The sequence below is a fragment of the Ochotona princeps genome, chromosome 12 (assembly GCF_030435755.1).
Source record: "Ochotona princeps isolate mOchPri1 chromosome 12, mOchPri1.hap1, whole genome shotgun sequence".
In the NCBI taxonomy this organism is placed as follows: domain Eukaryota; kingdom Metazoa; phylum Chordata; class Mammalia; order Lagomorpha; family Ochotonidae; genus Ochotona; species Ochotona princeps.
In genome coordinates, this window is record NC_080843.1 from 44257662 (window position 1) to 44280714 (window position 23053).

At 40.6% G+C, this 23053-nt stretch overlaps 1 protein-coding gene across 10 annotated transcripts in view; it reads right to left on the bottom strand.

Moving 5' to 3' along the window:
• Positions 1 to 23053, bottom strand: part of ENOX1 (ecto-NOX disulfide-thiol exchanger 1) — a 487830-nt gene that overhangs the window by 319204 nt on the left and 145573 nt on the right. Inside the window, exon 1 of one of the 10 annotated variants that reach the window (XM_058670705.1) lies at positions 14774 to 14794. The exons of the other annotated variants lie outside the window; for them this stretch is intronic. The gene's annotated coding sequence lies outside the window, so the exon portion shown is untranslated. Of the gene's footprint in view, positions 1 to 14773; positions 14795 to 23053 lie in introns of those variants that run through there. 10 annotated transcript variants of the gene reach the window in all.

Genomic DNA, 23053 nt, shown 5'->3' on the forward strand with positions numbered 1-23053 from the left:
GATTCAATACCCAAGTGGCCGCAACAGCCAGGGCTGCGCTGATCTGAAGCCAGGAGTCCAGAGCCTTTTCCAGGTCTCCATGTGGGTGCAGGATCCCAAAGTTTTGGGCTATCCTCAACTGCTTTTCCAGGCAACAAGTAAGGAGCTGGATGGGAAGTGGGGCCAAATGGGAACCAGCACCCAAATGGGATCCCAGCAGGTGCAGGGCTAGGACTTTAGCTGCAAGGTTACCACGCTGGGCCAAAATGCGCTTTCAATTATTCATTTGAAAGGCAGAGTTACAGAGAAAGAAGAGTGGGAAAGGGAAAGGTGAGGGGAGGGAGAGAGAGATATTTTGTATCTGCTAGTACAATCCCCAAATGGTTGCAATGCCCAGGACAATAGCAAAGAGCTTCCTTTGGGTCTCCTACATGGATAGCAGCAGCCCAAGTACTTGGGCCATCCTCTGCTGCTTTTTCCTGGCCACTAACAGAGAGCTGGATTGGAAACGGAGTGTCTGGGACTGGAATAGGCACTTGTACAGTATGTTGGAATTGCAGGAGGACGTTTTACTGCTACACCTCAACATTGGTCCCCTCCAGCATTGTCTTTACACATGCAGGTACTCAGCAAGCCTGTTGAACACATTAACAATGATCATGTTCCAGAATCCTTGTGATCTGTTTTACATTCATGGCATTGCCCCAACTTCACAGGCAGTGACAGACACTTCAGGGTCGCTAGACTATACCACCCTATCATCTCAACCCTAGTCCTAGCTACAGACTTTCCCTCTAAAAAATATACTGAAGCAAATGGAAACTTGTTTGATTTTATATATATATATATATATATATATATATATATATACACACACACACACACACATATATATATGCTATACACAGGTATATGTGTGTGTGTGCAATGCATTGTGAGGCCTACATTTCCCAAATCTTCCAAAAAAGCAGTTTTCATAAGTTAAATTTTGTCTAGCTGAGAAGAAATCTCAAAGAAAGTATTTTTAGTTTCATTCTGTCACTGAATTTACTCTAACATAGCTTACAAAAAGAAAAATCTAGTTTTCTGTATGTGAAAAAGGAACTGAGTGATAGAAAGCAATCCAAAAGCCAATCCACTCTCTGAATCACAATTCTTACGTGTATGATAAAATGTAAAGACACCTGAATTTATTATTGCTGTCTATGGTATTTAATTCTAATTATGACTATGTCTCTGCTTTCTCCTAACTATTGTTTTCCATATTTCAAATGTCTAATTAAGTAAACACAATGCAAAGTGAGATGATATACTGCTTGGGAAACCATAAAATTATAGAGTAGATAGATTCCATTATCATCCAATTTTCACTCTATCATAATTTTCTGTAAGGGTTTCCTCTGGGGTTGAAATTGTCTAGGTTTGATTCTAGCTCCAAACTGAACATTTGGTTCACTTGATCTGGAGAAGATTCAGTGTGGTCTTTTCTCTTGTGATCCTGGGAAAGTGATTCCTATCATGAAAATCAGGCTTTATCACCTACTTGATGGCAAAGCCTCGAACAGACTTCAAGATACTCCCTTTTTGAATTCTTAGGCATTTAAAATAACTACTTAAGAAACATAAATGATGCTGACGACTACAGAGATGATACTTCTCTGCCTAATCCCTTGATCTTAACTCAGTATAAGATATCTTCTAACATACACCTTTGGAATGCACAGGGCTAGGGTATTTCTACAAGAACATAGAATCATTGGCTTAAAAGGAAGGAGCAATTTAAATAACACATACACTCCTAAACTATTTCTGCAAACTTCTTATAAACAATGCAATAAATATGATATAATATATACACACCAAATATGTATGTATAGATATGTTTATGTGTATGTTGATTTGGCATATTCACTGACACTAAATGTTATCTTTCAATAAATCATCCATTTTTTAATCGGTATCGTTCCAATTTTAGTATATGTGCTGCCGAAGCGAGCACCCATTTTTTAATCGGCAAAGTGTTTTTGTTTTTTAAATTTTATTTTGATGATTTTCACATACTTAATTGGGGAACAAAGGGTAAATGGCTAGACTAAAGTGGGTAAAAACATTGTTTCCATATTCTTTTTTTTCTTTCTGCATCTGGGGTAAGCAGCAAGGTAAAGGGAGAAGACACACCCAGCCTCCCACCCATCCCAGAGTCCCCACTACGGGGCATGCTCTGAGGGTCCTGCTCAAGTGGTTTTGATAGTTCAACAGTTCTGAAATTCTGCCGATCTCACCAATCCAAACACAATGAAATATATCCAGAATCCACTGGCTGACACAGTCCAACTTAGAATCACCGTTTGCCCAGATATTCACTACCAGCACTTGGCTGTGTTAGTTGATCAATTTGTACTCTCCTCTGTCCTCTATTATGGTACCAGGTGTCCTCTGCAGGTTCTAATGTACTGCCATTACCTCCATGTGCAATGGGCTGTGCTGTCCACTGTTCCATCTATGCCACTGAGGAGGCCCAGCTCTGAAACATGCAATCCATGGCCAGACCATAGCATCTGCAATTATCTTCACAGTTGGGGTTCTGAGTCCAACAATTCAGTTGGAGGAATACCCAAAGAAACTTATCTGAAGTGATCCCAGACCTGATTTTTGTGTGTGCTTGCCAAAACAGGGTCCAGCACAATCAGTCACCCCAGTCGGATCATGCATATGCTGGTGGTTGCAATGGCTGAGTCAGTTCTGTCTCAAGCCCTGTCTTCTACACAAACCAGTGGGTATTGCAGGCCAGCACAATCCTGCCCACCACACACTCAGCCCTCATGCAAACCAGTAGCAGCTGCAGCCTAGTTGGAGTGACCCACAACAACCCCCAGCAGGTCCACCCCTTGCCCTGGTGTCTGTGCTTGCCAGTAGGTACAGCAGACTGGTCCAGTCTGTCTCACATTCCATTTAGCTCTCATACATGTCAATAGGCATTGAAGTCTAGTTCAACTCAAGCAGCCTCACTGTCCAGCCCACGTGTACCAGAGCGTGCCACTCAGTCTAGCCATGCCTGTGCCAGTCCTGGTTCTTGTGCTCACCAGAGGGAATGGCAACCCAAGAGGGAGGTGCCCACTGTTTCCCTGATGGACCCACTCCCACCCTGGATCTTGCACTCTCCAGTTGGTTCTGCAGTTTAGTTTCACAGAACTAGTCCTCAGTCCAGCACGTGCCAGCTGATGCTGTGGCAAAGCCCAACCAACCCATAACCACTCAGGCTTATGCTTGCACCAGTAAGGAACAGTTAACCCAGCTTGGCTTTCCCCTGATCCAGCTTATGTTATCCAGGCCAACAGGTGTTGTAGCCCTTCCTGGCCAGGTCTGCCCCATCTCAACTCTCACGCTCAACAGTGGGAGTAGTGGTCCAGCACGGGAGCCCCATGCAGCCCCCCAACAGGTTCTCCCCCTCCTTCCCCAGTCTCACGTGTGCTGGCTGGGTGCTGCAGTCCCTTTCTGCTATGGCCTGCCTTATCTGGACATTTGCTAGTGCATATTATAGCCTGGCCAGGCTGATCCACCCCCAAATCTAGCTCGCACTGGTGACGACACTAACCTAGCCCAGCTTAGCCAGGCCACAGTCCTGACCCTCATGCTAACTAGTTTGTGTTGCGGCCCAACCCAGCCTGACCCACCCTCCACTCTGGCTCTTGCATTTACCAGTGGGTAATATGATATGGCCCAGCCTGGTTTGTCCCCAACCTGTGCTGAATGTATGCTGGTGGAAACTTGCCTGGCCTGGCCTGGGCTGCTCCCTGACTTGGGTTTTGCTCTCACCTGCAGGGGTTGTGTCCAAACAGAGGAGTTGTCCAAGCTCCTCCATCAGAACTTCTCCCAGTGCTAGAACTTGCACCCATTGGTGGGTCTGTGGGCCAGCCCTATTTAGTCCAGCTCCTCCCCTAGCAGGAGCAGTGGGCTTTCCTGAGCAGCCTTTACTCATTCTGGTTTTTACTGTTGGTGTTACAGCCAAATCAAGCCTGGCCACATCCAGGCATTGCTCACACATGGTTCAGCAGGGACAGGGACTGAGCTCAGCCTGTCCTCTACCCACACTGTTTCTCACGAGCACCAGTGGGTATTGGAGTCTAGCCCAGTCTGGCGCACCCCAGATCCAGTCCACACTTGTGCTGAGGGACACTCTAGCCATGTCCAGACCACACAGGAGGCTTCACTGTGGCCCTCGCACTCACTAGTGGGGAACCACAACCCAGCCATGGTGTCTTCTTAGCTCCCCAACCAGGCCTATTCCCAGCTACATATCTGTGTGTTCCAGTGGTGGCTCTGATCCTTGGCAGAGCCTCTCACCTGTCTTGGTCTTTGCCTTTTTACATTGTAGCCTGGCTTCACCTGACCTGCCCCTAGTCCCAACTCTCACTGGCAGCTACTGCTACCCTGCTCAGTCTGCTCCCATCCCTGGCACATGCAAACCAATAGCTGTGACAGCCCAGTGCAGAATGACCTGCACTTTCCAGCCTCATTTCTGTACTTGCCAGTGGGCTAAGGTCATCTCAATCCTGCCTGATACACCCCCTTCTAAAACCAGCCCACACACTTGCCAACGGATACAGCTACCTTTCTCAATGTCTTTCACCCAGGCCTGGCCCATGTGCTCACCAGCAGGAGCTATGAACCAATGGGGGAGTTTCTTTAAATTTTGTAATGGGGCTTATAATTATAACTTGGTAGTTGCTAAGAATACTAACTTTCCATGTCAAGCACTTAGAATGCTGGACACACACTCAAAGGCTCAATATATATCAGCTATCGATAAGGGTACTCAGAGCAATGGTTAGGATGCTGCTTGAGACACTTGTATTTTTTCAATGTCCTGTTTTGAGTCCCATATCTGTTCCAATTCCAGCTTCCTGCTAATAATGCATATCCTGGGAGGTGGCAGGTACTCAACAACTCTTGGGTCCCTGTCACCCACATGGGAGAAAGCACTGAGTTCCACACCAGTGGTTTCTATTGACCAAGCCTTGGCTGTTTTCAGCCTTTGTAGAATGAACCAAGTAATGGAATATCAATCTCTGTTACTCTTTCAAATAAAGAAGTCTTTAGAGAAAGAAACAAATGCATGTTTTTAAAATGAATAAACTTTCATTTGCTATTTTGAATTTAAGCTCCCACAAATATTATGAATGTGGGTACTTTATTGTTCATTCAAAAGTTCTCTTGTTCTCGATACATATTTTTCATTATGCTCCCGTGGATTTGTAAAGCTACTCTTTGAAGACATACTGCATTTCTGAAATATATTATTTTCATATTTGATAATTCTAGGCTCAAGATAATTTTCCATGAGAACAGTAAAGTCTGAAGCTTCAAAATATCACAGAATTAGTTGGGGAGAGGCAAAAGAAGTTCATTCATGGAATTCATTTTTCTGTTAGATTTTATTTTATTTTATTTTATTTTTATCTACCTCCTTAAAGAAAAGAATATTCTCTGCATTCTGGGAGTTCTGAAATTTTAAGATGTACTTGGGTATAGGATGTTTTTCTTTTAGCACACTGGGAAATTGGTTGACCCATTAAATCTGAAGATAAAGTCTAACTTCAATTTAGAAAAATGTTATTTTTCTGATAATTTCTTTGATAACTGCCGTATCTATTTTTTCTGTTCCTTTCTTCTAGGACTCCTGTCAATAAATATTTGACCTCTCTTGCATTGATTTTCTTTGCCCCATTTTTCTCTTATTTTCTATTTCCTGTCTCACTGCTTTGTGTTTAGATGAAAGCCTAAACTTCCCAAATTACCATTTTGACATTCACCATTATTCATTGTATGGCCTCTCTGTGGATCTTTTTAAAAATTTTGGACACATCATATTTACCTTCAGTACCTCCTACCAATTCTCTAATATTTTCATTTCCTTGTGGTTTAAATGTAAATAGCCAAGTTATTTCATACTGGAAACACAGTTTAAGAAAGTCTGACAAACAACTTATGTATATTATAATACACCACTTGAGTTTAGGTTGTTCAACACAGAAATTGGAAGGCATGTATTACATAACATTTATTTGTGATTTGCTAAAAAATTACAGTAACAGCAGCTGACAGTATGTTTCTGCACGTTAAGTCACTGCTTGCAACACTGGCATCACATTTCAGAATGCCACTTCCAGTCCCAGATAATCCACTTCCAATTCAAATTTCAGGTGATGTGCATAAAAAGGCAGTGAGAGACAGTATAAATACTTAGGCCCCTGCCACCCATGTGGAGATTTAGAAGGATTTCCTGGGTTTGTGGCCTTAACAATAGATATTGTGGCCGTTTGACAAATGAACCAATGGATAGGAGATTGTCTTTCTTTGTCTCCTTCTCTACCTTACAAATATGTACATACATAAATTTGGAAAAGAATTATAATGATAGTCATAATAGCAAATGTATGCTGGAAATTTCTACTTGATTTAAGTATTTTACATGTACTAGCTTATTTAATTCTCTTAAAACCCATGCTGTTCGCATTTGAGAGGTACAGACACTAGCAAGAAGAAAAGGTTAAACAGTCTTCCCAAACATATTTACAGTTAGAATTGGAAAAATTGGGTTTAATCTCAGTTCAAATATCTCCAAAGCCTAATCAACTTTTAAAAGCTTAGACGACTTTTAAAATACCCAGTGAATACAGCGGTCACACTAATCTGTCCAAACTGAGTACCTGACTCAGGACTCTTCTGAATCAATGATTAGCATTAGGATTACTCTCTTCTATAAGTTTTCAATGTTCACCTAATATTGTATGCAGCATGTGAGAGCCAAGGTTACCTTTGGGTGGGCAACAAGTAAGAAAAACACTGAATGTTCAGTGTTTCAAACACTACCTTTCAGTTTTCATAAATCACCTGATTCTATTGAGATAGCACACTTGCCACAAATATTGCTAGGAACTGAAGTATGTATAATCAGAGCAGACAAGATATTTGGGGATTTAGTAGGTGATAAGGTAAAACATCTCCAAAAGAACCCAAGTACATACAAAGGAAAGGTGCTGCCATTCAATTACTTCCTATTTATTACTACTGATAGGAATCCACCTGGGAGTGAGCTGCAGAGTCAACTTGCGATGAGATTCCCTCACTTACTGCTCACTGGGCAGATGACAGCAGGAGATGAAAATGATTCGGCTTGGTAAATGGCCATGGCAGAATGCCACGGAGCACAACTCTCTCACAGGCAGACATAATACATCAGAACGTGAAAACGGTCACATATTTACGTTAACCTCAGGTTATGTGTTGGAAAGAAAAAAAAAAAACCCAGGTTGAGAATAATAAAGTTAAAAGGGTGCAGTCAGAGCAACAACAGAGTTAAATGTTAACTATGCCTAAACTGAAAATACCCCTGGCTATTTTTACATCTTTAAGAACAAACAGGGGTTTGTTAAATCGCTAAAATCAAATTAGCATAATTAAGAATCTAAAATTGTTAGAGTGGCAATGTGATGATTATATCTCTTTAATTTCAGTTAATGAAAAAAGGTTATTTTTTGGGAAAAATACATTAATATCAATGGGTACTATTTAGCCAGCTAGCTCTTCTCAATGAGTCAAATTTGCACCAATAACAAAAAAAAGTTGCTGATATTTTATCTATAATTACAATGAAAAATTCCTGGCTATGTACAATGTGGAAAAGTTCTTAAGAAACATTAAGAAGAAACAGACATTGTTCTATTGCGACAAAACTATGCAAAAAGTACAAATACAGGAAGAAAAAGTAAAATGAACATCAAGTAAAACTAGCATTATCAGTGTGGCAAGACTGTAGGAGCTTTATATTATCTGTATATTTTCAACATAGTTAAGTATTAAGAGACTGTATAATAATTAAGCAAATATTGTTGTAAGGCTACAAAACACAAATAAAACGGGGCCAGCACTGTAAAGCTGCTAACTGTAAGGCTAGCATCGCATATGGATCCAGCTCGTGTCCCAGCTGCTCCACTTACAATCCATCTGCTTGTTAAGATCCTGGGGTAAGCAGCGGTAGGTGGACAGAGTACTTACGCCTCTTCCACCTACATGGGAGATGCAGATGAAGCGCCTAGCTCTGGCTGGGCACAGTTCAGGCTGTTAAAGCCATCTGTGATTCGATGGCTGGAAGATCTTCCTGTCTCTGTCTCTCCCTCTCTGTTACCTATCATTCCAAAAAATAAATATTAAAAAAAAACAATATTTTATATCCAGCTTAATATTCTGTGCGTACTTTTCCTGTTTTTCTCTGCACTATGCCTGTTTTTACTCTGAAGATCTGTTATAATCTTTAAATTATACTATTAATTACAATTTTGACTCCTTGTCATTTGACAATCCACTGTGGATTCCCCCAACCCTGTTGTATTTTAAAATGGTCTTCCAGGTTAGTAGTTCTTAGTATATTCTCCATTGACCCCTTTGTGATCCTGGGATCCTTTTTTATGATCTAGAAGGGCAAATTTATTTTATTAATACTAAAATATTATTTGTCTTTTCAACTGTGTCCACATTTGCACTGCTGGGGAAAAAAGTAATAGTGCATATAAATACTGCCGGCTTAAAAAGAACCAAGCCATTTTGGATTGTTGCAGCAGTATCCAAGGGCAATACTCACAACTCTCAACAGATTTTCGAAATATTCCTTAAACAATTCTTAATAGGGAGGCTGGTTTTTCTTTTATTTTTCAATTGAAACATAATAAAGTGAAGAGAGATGCATGTAAAAGAATTCAGGTATCATTTATCAAACATTCTAGTATTGACATTTGTAAAAAAAAAAATGTACACACTACTACTTTTCACTCATTTTTGAAAATGATTATGTTCCAAAAATGTCTTATTTACATTCACACATAATGCTACTTTAAATATATAGCAATATATTAAAATTTTCTATTTTCTTTTCTAAAACTATAAATATTACTAGATACATTTATTAGGATACCAGTACTGTGGCCCAGTTGGTTAGGCTGCCACTTAGAATGCTGGCAGCTTACATGAGTGCAGGTTTTAATACCGGCTAACCTGCTTCTGATCTAAATCCCTGCTAACATGCCTGGGAAGGCAGTGGAGGATGGTCCCAGCACATGAGTCCCTGTCATCCACATGGAAGACTATGAAGGAGCTCCTGGCTCCAGGCTTCACCCTGGCACACACCTGACTGCGCAGTCATTTGGGAAGTAAACCAGTAGATGGGTGATCATTCTCTCCTAGTAGCATTACCTTTCAAATAAAAAAATAACAACAACAAAAAAAACACCCCAAATCATTAAGAGATATAAAGCACATAAAGTCCTCAATGATTCTTACTATTTTTTCCACTGATTTTTTTTTCATTTTAAAAATTTATTTCTCATTATTTGAAAAGCACAGAAATAGAGACACAGGGGAGTCCTCCATGCCGACTAACTCCATAGATGCCTACAATGGCCAGCAGGATAAACCAAAGGCAGGGGCCAAAATGCAACCCACATCTCCTGCAGTGAGTGACTAGAGCCCAAGGGCTTGAGTCATTGCCAGATTCTCCCAAGCTGCTTAATTAGCAGAGAGCTGGGATCAGCAGGAAAGCCAAGCCTCAGATCCAGACCCTCTGACAAGGGATGTGATGGGCCTCAAGCAGCATCTTAACTCTTGTGCCAGATGTCTACACCTCATGAAATTTTATTTATGTATTTACATATTTATTTATATTTTAAAGACAAAGGGTCACAGAAAGATAATTCAATGATTTCTTTTAAAGTTTAGTTATATATTTATTTTCATAAAGATGTGCTTATTTTTTCTTAGAAAAGTAGATTTACAGAAAGAAGGAAATAGAAAAATCTTCCATTTGCGGGTCACCTCCCAAGTAGCCACAACGATCAAATCTGAGCCAAACAGAAGCCAGGAACCAGGAGCTTCTTTCAGGTTTCCCACACAGGTGCAGGGTCCCAAAGCTTTGGGCCGTCTTCTACTGCTTTTCCAGGCCACAAGTAGGGAGCTGGATGGCAAGTGGAGCAGCAGACACAAACTGGCACCCATATGGGACCCCAGCATGTGCAAGCTGAGGATTTAGCCACTGAACCATCATGCCAGACCCCAAATATTTATTTGAAAGTCAGAATGACACACACACAAACATCTTCCGTCTTCTCATTCACTCTCTAAATAGTTGCATCAGCTAGGGCTGGGCCTGTTACAAGCTGACTGACTCAATCTCAGAAAGGAGTTGAAGGCAGATTCTCAGAAGCTGAAAAGTCTTCACGGGCCGGTGAACTGTCTGGTACCACTGCAAGTGGAAGAGGGGAGCAGTCCCAATGACTGCTGTCAGGGGATTCTAAGCTCACTCCGGCATGAAAAACTATCCAATCAATTAAGTTAGCACTGGCATAGGCACAAAAAGACTATCCAATGAACTGGCTAATACTGGTACAATGTGGCAAAAAAGCAACTGTCAGGAATTCTTCCTGTCCTCTAACGGTTGGGCACTCTTCCCTCCCATGGTTGCTCTTCAAGTCTTATCAGATGCATGGGAACATCCAAGCTCTGAACCAGCCAACTGGCTGGTAAAGGAGGTAATAAATGCACAAAAGACCTGTGCTATCAGGGGAAGCTTTGTAACTGAGTGCCAATCTGACGTCTGGGGAAGGTCAATCACCTACAATCCAACTGCCAGGCACCACTACGAGAAAAAGTAAGACTATTAATTATGTTTCCATGTCTCTGTAATCACTGTGATTCTCTGGTAGGCCTTTGTCAAACAGGGTGTAACTTTCAGAGACTCTGGCAAAGAAAAGATCCCATCCCGGAATGAGATATTTTCTTCATCCTTGCAAGAGACTCCTCTAGAACTTGATGTCAGAATATTTTTGGTGCTTTAGCTTGACTGTCATCATTTTCTATTGCCTGGGCTGCCTCGGGCCATCCTGGAGTCAAGAGGGTGGAATGCCATCTTGGTTTCCCACTGACTGGTAGAGACCCAGACACTTGGGCTGTCATCCACTAGCTTCTCAGGCACACTGGCAGAAACCTGGATCCTAAGCAGAAGAGTTGGGACTCAAACCAGCACTCCCACATTGGATGGTAGCATCACAAGCTGTGCCTTAACCCATTGCAACACAATCTAGCAGTTTTTCAGAGAGATACAATGAGACCAGAAAGTTTAGGAACTATTGTGTTACAACAGCTCTTCTATAGAAAACACTGCTTGATGGAAATGCTTTGATCTATTTTACTTTAGGTATATGTGGACTTCAGAAAGTTCAAGACAATGGGACAAAAGGATTAGAACATTAAAAGACAGTTGTTCTTCAACATGAAAACACAGCTGTTCTTCAACTTAAGCTGCACCAAACTCAAGATACTTTGTAAGTGATGATACCAGCCATTTAGTTGATCTCTCCAGACAGTACTGGAGACTGCATTACATCAATGCAGTTTTTCTTATATTACCAACTGAAGAAACTGAGTGTCCATTCAAAGCTTTTTACATTAAGAAACCACAGGAAGTTAGTAGGAGCCAAATCAAGACTGTAAAGTGCATGCCTCATGATTTCTCATTCAGAAAACTGTATTTGATGAAAAGAATGAGTTGGACCACATTTGTGGGAGAAAAGGACTCTGGTAGGGCTTTCCTAGGCATCTTGCTCTTACAACTTTGGCTTTCTTGACTCTGGTAATAATAGATATTCCAACCTTTGAGCCTCCAGAAAGTCAACAAGCAAATATACCTTGGCTCAAGAAACTGTCATCATGTTTTTTTCTTTCACCCCCTCCACTTCTGCTCTTCCTGGGCCACTTGCATCTCCTGGTATCCATTGTTTTGATTGTGCTTTGTCTTCAGGAAAGCATCGATCAAGCCATATTTCAACTCCCAGTACAATTATTTGAAGAAATGCTTCAGAATCCTCATCCTGCTTGTTTAAAATCTCTATTAAAAACTCTTAACATCTGTATAGTTGATGTGGATGTAGCAGTGCTGACACCCATTGAGTGCAAAGTTTGCTTAATGTTAATCTTTCAAAGCTGTGTGAGTTGGACCAGTGGAGACAAACTATGCTGGCTATTATTTCTGCAACTGACTAGTCCTCTTCAAGTAAAGGGGTGGTCAAGCCAAACAAAACAAACCAAGAAAAACAAAATTTCCTTAAAAACTGATGCATATTACCTGGCACTGTGAGCTTCAATTTCAAAATTCTCTTGTCCCTAGTTAAAATGTGCTAGCCATCTGTAAACTTTATTTTCTTGGGAGGATTATCCTTGAAAGCTTCAGAAAGCATCAGTGACTTCACCATTCTCCCACCCAAGCTTCACCATAAACACAATGCTTGTTCTTGTTTTCTTAGCAGACTTTTTCTTGCACCGATAGGGGCTCTTTTCAAACGAATGGCCCATCCTTTTTAGGCCTCAGACTAGATCCTGTTCAGACATGTTCTAATGCAGGCTCTACTTTGATATACAAACCAAAGTGAAATCCATTTGTAGGGTTTTTTTTTTTCCCCACCTACATGCATTTGTCATTATCATTTTGGGACTCCCTCACATAAATCTCTTGAAAACAAGGACTACTTTGTAAGTTGCTAAGGCTTCAGTAAGAAGTCCATGTACAGAGTAATATCCTGGTTTTGGAGCTGCAGCTACAGATTTGAGCATCACGTCCTCCCCTAGGAGTAGGGCACACAGAGAGAATGGTCCTAAGGCCAGCATTCTCTCCAACATGTGCAACTGCACTCACTCTCCTGCTTCATCTTGTCTCCTTCCTCAACACTATGTGTGAAGTTTCCAGGATTTTACAGAAACATGTTGAAAGCAGTTATTCCAGTAAGGTAAACCATATTTTCCTTCTGGAGCCAATCAAGCTACTTCTATATTTTTCTTTGATTCTGGCTGATCCTCAACCAGTTTGAGGCTTGCACACCTCAGTATAATTACCTTTCTCCTTTCCAGAACTCAGTGCCCTTGAGTCAAATCCCCAGTGACCACATAGTCCTTAGCAAATTAAAAGGAATATTACTGAAACCATCACTTTTTTAAAAAGATAAGATTAAAAATACAATTATAGTATTAAGGACTTCAGGCCCATTCTTCTACATTTTAAAAATCTGTATTTTTTTCAAATCAGAGTACATTCACTAATTGATCTTTTTAACATTAATCAAGGGGGAAAACTGAAGTGAGCCCAGAATTCTAAAGCAGACAAATGATATAAAATGCCATTCTCTCATGTAGTAGTAATACCTTTTAACAAATTAAATATACACAGAGTTAGCCTCATTAAACTCAAATGGTCTCTAGAGGCCGAAGTAACTTTAAGCCAGACCATACTCTCTCAGATATATTCTGAAGTGCTTAGCAATTTTCATTGCTACAGAGGTAGTTAAACACTCATTTTAAGTAGCCAAGGGCATCCATACCAGAATCCTAAAGAGAGTTAAATGATAGTATAGAACTCATGATTCTAAAAGTATGAATATTGACGATAAACATCTTTTAATTTAGTTTTTAAAAAGTACTGAGATTTCAAATGTGACCACTAACTTTGTCCTCCAAAATCTACACTGGCTCTTCCTATAGTAAATTAAGCCACATTCTCATGATCCAATGTAACTTTTCCATTTATGAGTCAACCACAAACAGGCTTCAGATCATCAACAGATTCTCTATAAGACATGCCAGTGGAGTATGTAACTATCTACTTGGACCCTTTCCCAAGGTCCTTTGGAGACAGGACGATCACATCTGGGCTGCAGTGGTGTGTTCTTAGGAGCTGGCCCAGGACCACTGGTAGCCACTAACCTTCCCCCATCCACGGTCTCACTTCTAGGCATCTTCTCTTCCTCTACTACAACAGGACAACGATTTCCTAAACCACATTCAGTTTTAGGGAATAATGTTTTTGTCTTCTCTCACTTATATAACAGAAAGAAAAAAAATCTGCTCATCTCCTAACTTTTAGAAGCTGAAGGCAGTATACATAGAGAAAAATAAATGTACCTGAGGTAGACGTCGGAATTACTGACAGCAATGCTTTCACACTCTGCAAATTACAGCATCCCCAAGTGACCACAAGAAGACTTGATGCCCCTCAAACACAGGTGCCTAACATGAAGTGCTCATTTCAGTACTTCTTCACTAGCGAGAATTTTGCCCTGTACAAGATCTCTGGCAATTTCGAGAGAAATTTCAGTTAACATCAAGAGGGACTGTGTGGATTGCTACTAGCAACTAGCAGGAAGAAGTCAGGGAATGCTGGTGAACATCCTACAAAACTCGGACCAACACCCAAAACAAAACATTATCCAGCCCAAATGTCAGGGGATTGAGAAAATTCACCCGTCTAATGCAAAACACATGGTTCTGAGTACAGGGATGTAAATGTAAACACTGTTTGCATTACTTGGTAGTTCATTCAACTATTTGCATTTCCATATTGTTTTCATTATCAGAGAGATCTGAACCTAGCTCTAACACTCTCCAGTTGTGGGACTTTGGGCCTACACTCTCTGTGCCACATGTGTGAATGGGAAAATGTAGGCCTCCACACAACAGTTATGGGCATTAGATTCAATAATACAATGTGACATGCAAAGTGGTAATAGCTGCTGCTGCTATCATCATATACTTTCTTACTACTCATTCAGTAAGGCTGGCATTGTGCTTACAACTGAAGACACAGGAACGAATAAAAACTTAGACCATATTGTTAAGGAGTTCACAGAACACTCAGCTCATCAAACATGAAATCAACAGACCCGTCCCACTATTCAGGAGTATACATCTTTTCATGTACCTCTGGCAATAATACATCAGTGCTTGTCCTGAGTCTTCTTGCATTAGGTTCCACTGTGACGCCCCCCTTCCATCATAAGCCCAGTATCCTAGCAATTCAATGGCAAACTGTTACTCTCCTAGCAGAAAAAGAAAAAGCATGCAAGAGGAACCGTTTCCCACTGAACTGAGAAAACAGAGAAAGCTGACAACACCACCATGTTTGAATTTTATGGGTCCAAGTTTTAGCTCATGAGTAACATCCGTTAGCTGCCTGCTGCGACAATTCTGCCATTGGTTGGCTACAAACTCTAATACAGCAGGACTGAGCGGCTCATAAGGAAAATTTATTCTGTTAAAAAGTTCTCCATAATTTATATTCTTTATTGTATCAAGTAACTTTTACTTATCCTTCTTATAACACCTGGTACAGTTCTTACTCCCTGCTCTGTACAAGCAAGTTATAATTTGCCCATATACATTATAATTTGTGACCGTAAGAATGACTACAGTGTCACATTCACTAGAATAATGACCTTTAGCATAAATAAATAGGGGTTGCAAGAAAGGTATGTGCCTTAGCGGAATATTCTTTAAGCTCCACAGTTCAGAAATGAGGTTCTCTCCTGCACCATTCTACGCATTTGGCAGCAGGAGAGATTATTTAAAAGGTAAAAGCTCCATTTAGATGATGTATATTTTTGGTTGATTTGGACTAAACCCAAATGATTTTTAAGTTAGTGTAGGAACATTGTAGAAAAAAATGAATCACATTTTAATTACTTTAATGTTGCATCATTTGCTTTAACTAGAAATGATTGGTGAATCTGGTTGGGTGATACATCCTAAATAAGCCAATTCGTACAACATTAACCTCTGTAATCACTCTCTAGCCAATTGCTCTCCATAATTTTTTCATAAAATTTGTTTACTCTCATGTTTCTTAACAGAGTAGGTAACTAGCCTTGCATTTTAGGAATTTAGCCCTCTTGTACAAGAAATTCGTTTAGGAGAAATTTATTGCTGACTTACTTGCGTGTCATACAAAATTCCTATATTCTGCTGGGGCATTTCAAACCATAGGAGGATACAAGGTAATCTGCTTTTGGACTATTAAGGAAGTAGACAGTTCTGTTTTGCTTTGTTTTAAAGCAACTCTATAGTTTCCCAGCTCTGTCAACCCTTCTTCAAGAAAAACAGACTCCACACCCACAGGCACAGAATTACCTGCATGTCAGCCTTCCTGCCTCAGGACGTATCCTCACCAGCCTTAGTATCTGCTCTCTTACTACAGTCACTCAAACCCTCCTGTATTCAGGCAAGAGATCTAACCACAAAAGAGACAGGCCTTTTGGTTGGGGCACTCCTCATAGTGTGTTCACCCCATATCTAAACGGATGCTGTATTTTCCCTATGTACTGTTTTCATTATCAGAGAGATTTGAACCTAGCTCTAACACTGAGCAGTTGTGGGACTTCAACTCTCCATGTCTCACGAGTGAATGGGGAAATGAATGCCTCCACACAATAGTTATGGGCATAGCATTCAATAATGCAATTGGGGAATAACAAAAGGTACTCTCTTTGAACCAATTTTCATGAGGAACCAATTAGTCTCCTAAGGCAAGAACGGAAGGAAAGGGAGTGACAAAGAATCAATTGGCTTCTTGGATAAGCTATGACGATGCATCAGTGCTTGAAGACTGAAGGACTGCTCTGGTGAGTATACCGGGCTTCTACACAGAGAGGTCTGTCAGAAATCTCAGTGGCACAACTGAAATTTGAGATGACAGCGGCACCTATCAATTCCTAAGACAAAACACTTACTTTAGTTGGGTATTGGTAGAAATCACAACTCCACGTTCCCAATGTGTCCAGAGGCACAGCCACTGGAAACCCTTCCCTGTGTGGAAGGGGAATATGCTTGCTGATAGTTACCAGTAATCAAAGGGACTTGCTCACGAAATACATGTGAGATACTCACTGGTGACTCTGGAGTTACTGGAGAGGCACCTGAGTGAGCTAGTTGGAGCCAAAGCTACGCCACTGTGTAACTATGACTGCGATTTGTTTCTAACTTCAGGAGGAGGTGCTTTGGGAAATACAGGAAATGTTAAAAAGTGATAATGATGACTGCCATGAAAACCACTTTATTTTCCATGTAGTTCTGAGCACTGTTTTTGTGAGGTAGGACAAAATATTTCCCTGGAAATTAATGAGCTCTCAAATGAAATTATTAAAAGTCCCTGAGATAGTATACACAACATACCAACAGATGGAGGAAACAGCTGTAAATCAATGTTTTTTGTTGATGTGCATGATGATATAACAGTCATAGAACATCCCCTGGCTTATTATGGACTAGAACCAAACAGTGGAATAAACTTCATCTCACTGCCCTGAGAGCCTAGGGGTTACCTGGAATACCCACAGCAGCTGCCCACATTCTTACCCAGGAAGCAACAGCCTCATGCACACCTAGAGGCACGCTACAGGGTACTCAGCTTCTGTCCAACCAGACAAGAGTCCTGACACTCGGGGAACTTTCATTTCCTATTCTCTACACTCAGCCTCCCTGGACCTACAACCAGTTGTCTTCAACAGGTTGACCTAGAGCTGGACTCAGGTGATTTGGCTGCCTCCTGAACACGGCCCTCCCTGCTAAGTCAACACACATGTCAACACAGGTACTTCCTCAGGTAATGCCTAACTTAGTATAACCATATATTCAATCTAATCCTACCACCATTTTAAGAACTCTGTATGGTTCTCAAAATAAAACATTTCCTTCACTTTCCTTTTACTCATCACTATTATTTTTAAAGCATAGAGAAGCCGAAAGTCTAAATGGTATAGCATGACATGGATCTGAAAGAGGTCACCTAACAGGATGCACATTTCCAATTGAAATTTAAAATGCAGAAACATAAACTGCAATGCAGACTTTTATGTGGGCACATCTTTCATATCAAGAAAATTGCCTTGCTTCGGGGTAAGCTGACATCTGGGATGCTGGCAATCCCACACAAGAAGTGGTTCAAATCTCAGCTGCTCTGTTTTGGATCCAGCTCCTTGCTACTGCATCTGAGAAAGCATCACAGGATGGCCCAAGTTCTTGGATCCCTGTCATTCACATGGAAGACCTGGAAGAAGCCTCTGGTTTTAGCTTGGTCCAGCCCTGGCCACTGCAGCCATACAGAGAGTAAGCCAGCAAATGAAGAGCTTCTTTCTCTCAGTCTCTACCTCTCTATATAATTCTTTAAGTAAATCATTTTGTAAAATTCCTTCTACTTCTCATATATTCTCATGAACTAGCATCAAATCTAAATAAATAATTTTCTGTCATATACTAATGTAAGTATACAATTTTAATCTTCTGATTGCTGATTTATATCCCAAATGGTCACAATTTCTGGCAAGAGCCAGGCCAAAGCCAGGAGCTTCTTTCACGTGCCTCAAATGAGTGGCAGGGGCCTGAGCACTTGGAACATCCTTGGCTGCTTCCTGAAGAAAAGCTGGAAAAGAAGGAACAGCCAGGATTCAAACTTGCACCTGAATGGGATGCTGGCACCACAGGTGCTTTACCCACTGTGCCATAATGCCAGTCTCACATTAAGCCAGTCTGTCTCTCATTTACAATTTCTCATGTACTATATTTTAATGATTTAACTTGCTCATGTTTTCTTCAGAAATTTGCTAGTTATTTGGAATGAAGTTGTTGCTGATGATACTCTTGTTTATTCTCAGTGTCTGCAAAGATCTGCACTGATGCCCCTCTTTTCATTCCTAACACCTGGCTATGGTCGTCATCTCTGTTTATTTTAGTTTGCCAGTTTTAATGGATTTTTTTTCAAAGAACAAACTTTTGGCTCTGATGATAGTCTCTGATGTATATTTGGTTTCTGTTTTTATGTCTTCATTATTTTCTGCTCTTCTCTACTTTTTCCATACTTCTTTCAATTTACTTTATCTTTCTGTCTTGGAAATTTGAGATAAACATCTGGGGTATTAATCTTCAGTCTTCCAAAAGAATATAGTTAAGATATTATTTTCCTCAAAGGCAGCTTTACCAGCATTTAACACACTATGAAATGTAAATACTCAGTATTATCCAGATTAAAATATTTCTCATTTCTGTTTTGATTTCTTCATTGAATTATTATTTATTTAGAAGTATAATGTTTCAAAATTGTATCACTTTCAGGATTGCTCACTTATATCCTAAGTGACTTACCATCAAGTTTAATCTTTCATAAATTTTTTCACCTCTTGGAAACTCAATATTTATTTTTTAGCTACTTTTCAAAATTATTATTATCATTTTATTATACAATTGGATAAGCCGCCCTTACTGCCTCCTAACGTTCCCTTTTCCCCTACTGAGTTCTCCTATATTATTACTATAATATTGTTCTTGAAAGATCATCATTGCGTAGATGGACAATGGCAGAGTCCAGCACCCTACTGTCTAGATATAGTTAACAGTTTCATTTAGAGTCTATCTTTGATATGGATGTACAGATGCATACTACATTGTACCCTCACATTTCGATATGATAGTCTCCATGACATAGTTACTATACATCCCCTCAAACGAAATGCCACAATAAAAAAATTAACAACAGCAAGTAAAATAGAAATTTACATCATGAAGTTAAATAACATACTACTGAATGACTAATGTGTCACTGAAGAAATGAGAAAGTCAAGAACCTTCTTGAAGAAAATGATGCTACTCTATGATCTATGAATCAGTGAAGAATTTAATGAGAAAGTATTTTGAAGAGATGAAACCAACAACAAAAAAATCCAAAATCATCAAAATCCATGAGATATAGTTTCCACTGATCTTTGTTGCCAAGATATGTTTTCTGCAGGCAAAAACCAGATGGATTTTGTTTTTTTAATCCCGTCTACTAATCTATGACATTTGATTGATGATTTTAAGCCTTTACATTCAGGATTAGTATGAATGGGTGGTAACTGGGTCCTGTCATTTTAGCAATGGGTTTTCACTGATTTAGTCTTCTGTTGCTATTTTACTGGGATGTTCTTCATTTTGGCTTTGGTTTTGTTGGGTGCTATTCCTCTTCTCTGACAAGAGAACATCTTTAAGTATCATTTGTAGGACAGGTTTGGAAGAGGCATACTCTTTTTATTTAAATTTATTTATTTTTATTGCAAAGTCAGATATGCAGAGAAGAAGAGAGACAGAGAGAAAGATCTTCGGTCCAATGATTCACTCCCCAAGTGACCACAATGGCCAGAGCTGCGCTGATCATAAGCCAGGAGCCAGGAGCTTCTTCAGGTCTCCCAGGCAGGCGCAGGGTCCCAAAGCTTTGGGCCATCCTTGACTGCCTTCTCAGGCTACACGCAGGGAGCTGGATGGGAAGTAAAGCTGCCAGGATTAGAACCGGCGCCCAAATGGGATCCTGGAACGTTCAAGGTGAGGACTTAAGCTGCTAGGCCACCATGCCAGGCCCAAGAGGCATACTCTTTTAACCTTTCCTTACTGTGGAAGAATTTTATTTCATTTTCAAAGACAAAAGAAAGCTTTGCTGGGTACCTTATCCTGGGCCAACAACTTTTTTGCTTTTAGAATCTGGAATATGTCGCTCCATTCTCTTCTTGCCTGTAGAGTTTCATGTGAGAGGTCTCCTGTGAGTCTGATTGCCATTCCTTTATATGTCAATTGATCTTTTTCACATACACATTTAAGGATCTTTTCCTTATGTTCGATTAAAGAGAGCTTGATTATCATGTGTCATGGTGAAGATCACTTTTGGTCAACCCTGTTGAGAATTCTGTGCCCCTCCTGGATGCTGTTTCCCAATTCTTTTTCCAGATTAGGGAAATTTTCCTTTATTATTTCATTAAATACATTTGTAAACCCAGCTTCTCTTTTTGCACCTTTTGATATTCCCATAACTCTTTTTATTTGGCATTTTAATAGTGTCTTTTAACTCTTGAATACTTTATCTTGACCCAGCTCTGCTTCCAGCTTTTTGTTTGTTTCTCCCTGGTGACAGGAAACATCGTCCAATTCTGATATTCTTTCTTCTGTTTGCTTCATTCTATTTTGGAGACTCTTCACTGTACTTTTAATTTGCTCCACTGTATTCTTTATTTTTGATATATCAGCTTTCACTTGACCATTTCCTGTATATAACATATTCCTTAAACTCCTTGAACGCCTGCTTTATGTGCTTCTTGTTGTTGATAAGAAGCTTTATAACAAGTGCTTTGAATTCTGTATCCCCCATTTTCTCAATGTATTCCTCAGTTAACTCTGAGGTTGGCAAAGGCTTTTGCTCCTTTGAAGGGAAGTCTTCAGTAATATTCACTGTGCCTCTGTCTCTTCTTTTGCTCTTGGTCATTGTACTTCTGGTTAGCAGAATCTTCTCCTTGAGGCAGGTTTCAAAGCAGGTCTACAGTTTGATTTTACTTATTATGGTTGGTACCCAGCTTTCTGTTTGCAGTCACTTGTGCCACTCCCTCCAGTGAGGTCTAGGTCTGGGTTCTCACGTTAGATTTCCACCATGGTCCCCATAGCACCAGCTCCTGATTCACCAGTCTCCACTTCCTGTGATACTGTGCTGAGGCTGCGCCATTGTCTGTACAACTTTTCTCTTACTTCTGGTTGGAGCAGTTCACAGGATTAGGAAGATTCCAGGTATCCTAAATAACTAGGTTATTGGTTCTGTTGATCTTGCTGGAGCCTGTTGGCCGTTGGTCTGAGGGCCACATGGACCTATTTTGACCCGTACAATGCCAAAGTCAGTATTACTTTTCCCTGTGGGACTAGTACAATGTACTGAGCTCAGTGAATTCACTCCCAGCTCATCATATGCACAGCTCACTGTTGTCCCTGCAATCTTACATTCGTTGCCACACCATAAAAAATGGTGCTTGATGTGCCACTGCTAGAGTTCTTGATCTGCTGGTCATCAGGTCTGAGGGCTACCTGGACCTCTTGGGTAGAACCTGTAGGACGCCACATTGATACACTTCACGGAGCCAGAAATGGATTCACCTCCAGCCCAGTGCATGTGCAACTCTGCAGCACAGCTTTTGCTGCCCTATACAAAATGGCAATCAACTGAGCTCCAGGGGGCGAACTGGGCTGTGATATCCACCCTGTTCCCACACCACCCATCTGGGACCTGCTGCTTTGTCTCCGTTCCTAGTTAATCAAACAGACCAACAGGACAGGCAGTTCTTTGTCTGGGCTCACCTCCTGAGCTCCTGGTGAATACTCCCTCCCACCTGGTTGCTGGTGGAACTGCAGTGGAGCTGTCTGCTGTTCACTGACTACCACTGGGTATCAGTTTCTGCAACATCACACCTGTGTCTGCTGCTTTCCTATGTCTGTCAGTTTCTAGGTGCCCCTCTACTGTGATCTGTCTTCTATTTCCTGGAATGCGCACTCTCTGCTTCACACTGGCTCATGTTTCTCCATCTGTTTAAACATTTCCTTACTCTATTTAACCATCTTGATGCTCAATCGTTCATAATTTTTAATCCCTTAGAAAATCTCAAGACTTCTTTTTTGCCTTTGGTCAAGGTTTTATACGTTCCATGTATACTAGAAAAAAGTATTTTCTCTACCTGCACTGTTTTCAATGTGTTTATGTACCCAGTGTAAGTTTATTAGATCAGTAAAACCTTATGGATGCTAATTTTTGTCTTTGCACCTAGTTACTGAGGAGATAAATCACAATTTCTATCGTTGATTTTCCCCACTTCTTTCAATCACTTAATCCCTTATGTTATTCATTGACCAGAACTTGCTGATTACTGTAACTCCCAGATAATTCATAATTTTTATAGTTATGATATTCTTTTAATCTCTATAGGGGAAGAAGGGCATCAGCATTTGAACGCTTTAATTCCCCCTTCATATCTGTCAAACTTTTAACATTTCTATGCTTTGTATCTATCTCTTGAGAGTAGCATCATATTAGGTCCTAGCTAGTCTGACAATGTTTGCTCTTTAACTGGCACATGGTGCTTAAGCGCAATTGGTGTGAATGCTAACATATTTGGGTTTAAGTCTGTCATCTTCAACATCAGTTTGACACATGGGTCTCAGGAGGATAGGGGTTGGTGAGTTGAAGGAGAGGGTAGAGCAACCAGTGGGGTAGGGTTGTTGGCTTTGTGAGAACTGGCCTTCCCAGTGTGTAGGAAAGTTCATAGCTGGACTGCCATGGTTAGTTGTTGAGGCAGTTACTGAAGAAACTTACTAGAGGCTGCAGTAACAGGTTGTCAGATATAACCATTTCATTCTCCTTAAGACACTCACC